The sequence below is a fragment of the Phyllobates terribilis genome, unplaced genomic scaffold (assembly GCF_046119375.1).
Source record: "Phyllobates terribilis strain yellow unplaced genomic scaffold, ASM4611937v1 Scaffold_11__3_contigs__length_659146591, whole genome shotgun sequence".
Lineage (NCBI taxonomy): Eukaryota > Metazoa > Chordata > Amphibia > Anura > Dendrobatidae > Phyllobates > Phyllobates terribilis.
Genome location: NW_027362771.1, coordinates 609,386,306 through 609,392,432, shown reverse-complemented (window position 1 = coordinate 609,392,432; position 6,127 = coordinate 609,386,306).

Genomic DNA, 6,127 nt, shown 5'->3' with positions numbered 1-6,127 from the left:
CTCTTAACGCTTGTTCCACTCCGTCCTGGAGTCCTGACAGGAAGATGTCCAGTCCAATATCTATTAAGTGAACACCGTCGGGCCGTATGAGGCCTGCTTTATCTCCTTCCAGTTGTCGGTGTCGTATCACTACACCGCCTCTGTCTCTTCTAAATTTTGCCATCCGAATATTTATTACCCGCCTTGTCCATTCGATGGCCGTGATGTCTCGCGCACCTTGCCATACCGCTATCGGCACAATCTCTGACCATACTATAGCTAATTTTGTGAAAAATTCTCTGAAGCGCTCAGTGTCTAGTTTCATTATTGAAATTAGTTATGCGCCCTTGTGATGACCTAGGTTGTTTACCCCGGCCTGTATAACTAAGATGACCGGACCTCTTGCCTCTCTCCCTACCTTGATTACCTCCATTAGTACCTGTGGCCATAGCAGGCCTCTAATACCTCTCCAGTTGAAATATGTGTTATGAAACTCTAATTTCCTCCCGCCTGGGTGGACTTTCGCCCTTTTTTGTGCCCAATATATATACGAGTGGCCTATCACTCACACTGTTGGCTTAGCGTCACCTGTAAAAGAAACAAACCACGTTAGGATAACAAGTCCGGTCTAATGTATCTCGCCAAACACGTGGATCGCCATCTCCCTATCCTCTGAACTTCCGTTTCTGACAGTCCTGCTCTTGCTGCTTCCGTGGCCGCACCTATGCGGAATGAGTGTGTCCCGTAATCTTTGGGGTTGTTCCCTGCCGATGTTATGCATTTATTAAATATAGTTTGGAACAGGTATCTTGATAATGGCGTTCCATCAATGTGTGATAGGAAGCAATTACTTTGTGATCTGATGGTTAGATATGTTTTTACTATTGTTACCCGACTCAGTGTACCGTTTGTGGGTTGTAGAAGTACCCAAGTACCCCTGCCCGCTGGAACCGTTTTCGATTGGTGTAAGCGTAGACGTAATGCATTATTGGCTATGACTACTTCCTGGTGTAATAAGCCTCCACTGGTGGTAATTTTGGATTGAGGGACTAATTCGCTTATACATAGCGCCCTGAAGAAGGCGATCACAAATGAAGTAGACATTAGTGTTGCTTCAAATTGTGAGTGTCATGTTAATGGTGTTAGGGATAAGATGTGAGAAATCAGTTTTAGTGACACGGGACGGGACGTCTACATTCCTGACTTGGCTGACCCCTTTTCCACCCTTTTATGGATTGTCTGATGATGAATCTTTGTCACATCTCCCCAATTCAGTAGTTGGAAGTGAAATGCTACTCCGGTCAGACACCGCTGCGCTGACGCCCCAGATATGCCCCTCATCATTAGCCGGTGGAGAAATTCTATGGTGACTTGTGATAAGAGATGAGCGTTGTTCTACTCGGACTGTTCGCCAATCTCAAATTCGAGCTGTTTTGGGCGGAGTTCGAGCCGTTCGACGAACACGAACAATTTGAGAAAAATTCGGCTGTTCGAGGTTATGTTCGATAACTGTTCGTGCACCAAAATCATAACTGGATTTTTTCTCAGTAATGATGAAAATTAATGTTAATACGCAGTTTGAGTGTACAGCGGGGTGGGGGGAGGGGCAGGGGATGGATCACTGCAGGAACAATGAAGATCTCCATTTTTTTTTCTCTTTCCCGCATTTGCAGTGGGGAGGTGCTATCTGTCAGCCTATCAGCAGCGCACACACGGAGCGAAGTGCTTTTTTTCACACAAGCAAGGGCATGTGTCATTGGCAGTGTATGTCACATGTCCTTGCCCTATAAGACCAAGCCATTTTCCCCGTCGCCACCATTTTCTCACTGCTGCAGCTGCGTGTTAGACGGCACCGCTGTTGCTGTGTGCGCTATACCTTGTTAATTTCAAGCGAATTTTCGCACAAATCTACAGATAGCTTGGGAGTAGGGAATAGTTGTGACTGCAGTCCTTTTAAGGACTAGGTTACAGCATTTCCTACGACTTTTATCAGGCAGGTCTGTGCTCTTAAATAGATAGATTGTGGGAGTAAAGACTAATTGTAATTGGAGTCCTTTTCAGGACTAGGTTACATCAGTTCCTATCAGTTTTTGCCAGGCATGTCTGTGCCAGTGCTGTGCAAGTTTTTTTCACAGCATTTGGCTGAATCTAGCAAAGCTAATCCTTTTTGGCCTATTGCAGAGTGTGTTAGTCAGTGGAGTAGCCTATCTGTGTTGCAAGATATACCACCTGTGTATAGAATACCAATTTTTTTACTGCAACTAGTGAAGTAAAATCTTTTGGGCATAGCATCATTCTATTAGTCCATCTATACTGACCTCCATCAGGTTGCAAATTGAATATAATTTTTTTCTGCATCTAGCTCTGAAAAAATATTGGGCTTCTAGCTATGTGTGGGACTTGTTGTATTAGTCCATCTATACTGACCTCCATCAGGTTGCAAACTGAATATAAATTTTTTCTGCATCTACCTCTGAAAAAATACTTGGGCTTCTAACTGTGTGTGGGACTTGTTCTATTAGTCCATCTATACTGACCTCCATAAGGTTGCAAATTCAAAATAATTTTTTGTCTGCATCTACCTCTGAAAAAATATTTGGCCTTCTAGCTGTGTGTGGGACTTGTTCTATTAGTCCATCTATACTGACCTCCATAAGGTTGCAAACTGAATATAATTTTTTTCTGCATCTACCTCTGAAAAAATATTTGGGCTTCTAGCTGTGTGTGGGACTTGTTCTATTAGTCCATCTATACTGACCTCCATAAGGTTGCAAATTCAAAATAATTTTTTGTCTGCATCTACCTCTGAAAAAAGATTTGGCCTTCTAGCTGTGTGTGGGACTTGTTCTATTAGTCCATCTATACTGACCTCCATAAGGTTGCAAACTGAATATAATTTTTTTCTGCATCTACCTCTGAAAAAATATTTGGGCTTCTAGCTGTGTGTGGGACTTGTTCTATTAGTCCATCTGTACTGACCTCCATAAGGTTGCAAACTGAATATAATTTTTTTCTGCATCTACCTCTGAAAAAATATTTGGGCTTCTAGCTGTGTGTGGGACTTGTTCTATTAGTCGTCTATACTGACCTCCATCAGGTTGCAAATTCAAAATAATTTTTTGTCTGCATCTACCTCTGAAAAATATTTGGCCTTCTAGCTGTGTGTGGGACTTGTTCTATTAGTCCATCTATACTGACCTCCATAAGGTTGCAAACTGAATATAATTTTTTTCTGCATCTACCTCTGAAAAAATATTTGGGCTTTTAGCTGTGTGTGGGACTTGTTCTATTAGTCCATCTATACTGACCTCCATAAGGTTGCAAACTGAATATAATTTTTTTCTGCATCTACCTCTGAAAAAATATTTGGCCTTCTAGCAGTGTGTGGGTCTCATTGTATTAGGCCATCTATACCAAGCTCCACCAGCTTTTCAATTAATAATAATTTTTCGCTGCATCTAGCCCTGAAAATAATTTTTCTTCCCAATAGTGGTAGCAATAGAAATATGGGGCGCGCTCCTGGCTTACAAAAATATCCGCTTCATAACAAAAAACACCAGATTAGCGCACTGCATTAATAAGATGGCATCATCGTCTCTCCCAGTGCTAGGCCTACTAACCAGGCTAGCATTCCTGTGCCTAAAACACAATATATGGGTCCGCGCTAGCCACTATGCTGAGGGGTCTAAAGCTGCTGCTAACGCTTTATAACAATTCAATTGGCAGATTTTCACAGAGCTCTTCCACAATGCCCACCCATCGGGACAACAGTTGCCCACCTTCCCTATGGGATCTAGTGGCGAATAGTTGATGCCATTAATCAGAGCGTCAGTTGCCCCGTCGACGTGGCAAGTATACGGTAAGGCATGGGAAGAGTGGACACGACTAGTAGCAGGCAGACTGGTTGACCAATGTGAACAAGCCAGATCACAAGTCACCATAGAATTTCTCCACCAGCTAATGATGAGGGGCATATCAGGGGCATCAGCGCAGCGGTGTCTGACCGGAGTAGCATTTCACTTCCAACTACTGAATTGGGGAGATGTGACAAAGATTCATCATCAGACAATCCACAAAAGGGTGGAAAAGGGGTCAGCCAAGTCAGGAATGTAGACGTCCCGTCCCGTGTCACTAAAACTGATTTCTCACATCATATCCCTTACACCATTAACATGACACTCACAATTTGAAGCAACACTACTGTCTACTGCATTTGTGATCGCCTTCTTCGGGGCGCTATGCATAAGCGAATTAGTCCCTCAATCCAAAATTAGCACCAGTGGAGGCTTATTACACCAGGACGTAGTCATAGCCAATAATGCAATACGTCTACGCATACACAAATCGAAAATGGTTTCAGCGGGCAGGGGCACTTGGGTACTTCTACAACCCACAAACAGTACACTGAGTCTGGTAACAATAGTAAAACCATATCTAACCATCAGATCACAAAGTAATTTGTTCCTATCACACATTGATGGGACGCCATTAGCAAGATACCAGTTCCAAGCTATATTTAATAAATGCATAACATCGGCAGGGAACCACCCCAAAGATTACGGGACACACTCATTCAGCATAGGCGCGGCCACAGAAGCAGCAAGAGCAGGACTGTCAGAAACGGAAGTTCAGAGGATAGAGAGATGGTGATCCACGTGTTTGTCAAGATACATAAGACCGGACTTGTTATCCTAACGTGGTTTGTTTCTTTTACAGGTGACGCTAAGCCAACAGTGTGGGTGATAGGCCACTCGTAAATATATTGGGCAGATTAAAGGGCAAAAGTCCGCCCAGGCGGGAGGAAATTAGAGTTTCATAACACATATTTCAACTGGAGAGGTATTAGAGGCCTGCTATGGCCACAGGTACTAATGGAGGTAATCAAGGTAGGGAGAGAGGCAAGATGTCTGGTCATCTTAGTTATACAGGCCGGGGGAAACAACCTAGGTCATCACAAGAGCGCATAACTAATGGCAATAATGAAACTAGACACTGAGCGCTTCAGAGAATTTTTCACACAACTAGCTATAGTATGGTCAGAGATTGTGCCGATAGCGGTATGGCAAGGTGCGCGAGACATCACGGCCATCGAACGGACAAGGCGGGTAATAAATATTCGGATGGCAAAATTTAGAAGAGACAGAGGCGGTGTAGTGGTACGACACCGACAACTGGAAGGAGATAAAGCAGGCCTCATACGGCCCGACGGTGTTCACTTAATGGATATTGGACTGGACATATTCCTGTCAGGACTCCAGGACGGAGTGGAACAAGCGTTAAGAGTGATGGGTGGGGGTCAGAGTCCTGCATACGAGTACGCTGGATCCTCCGTGGCCTGGAAATAGAAAGGACATGTTGGAGAGTTACACTTGTTGGCCAAGTTGCCGGAGTGGAGACCCAGGGCATGCTGCAACACGCTGAATTATTTTAGAAATAAAATGTCTTTCTAATGGAATGAGTATAAAGAGTTAATAAAGCTGTGACCGATCCTCACCCATCCAGTTGTAAGAGTTACATTATTGTATTGTCCATGAAAGGGGGGCGGTAGGGGGGCTGAGCGTCTGGGTTTGGTTGGGGGTCCCCACAGTCTGCCTAGGCTAGATGCATTTAAAAATTCTTATTAGATACACAGGCGGTGCAGCTTGCTTCGCAGCTGGGCTACTACGCCCAAAGTATTGCCTAGGCTAGATGCAGTTAAAAATTCTACGCTGACTAGCAGACACTGAAGATTTGGAGCAGACCTCTGAGTAAACAGCTCTTCAGACTCAATCATCTGTGTTACCCCAAGCCATAGTGTATGTAGTTTCTTACAGTTAAAAGGGGGGGGGAGCGACCCAACCCACCTGGAATTGACGATGCCAACGTCACGTAGGACACAGCAGGGGACTCCAAAAAGAGTTTCCATTTTTTCCCAAAATTGTGGCACAGACACCACTTAACCCTAGAACGCATACCTGGGGCCTCGCAGTCCCGCCCTGTTAATTGTTTTCTATTTTCTGCAAGATTACTTTAGTTAGAATTTTGAAACTCTAGGTATTCTTCATGTATATAGTTGTTTGTCATTTGAGTTTGAGTTATTCAATGTTATTTGCACACGGGCCTAAAAGGACCCAGGTATATGAAAGTGTAGATTTTTATGGTCATGCGT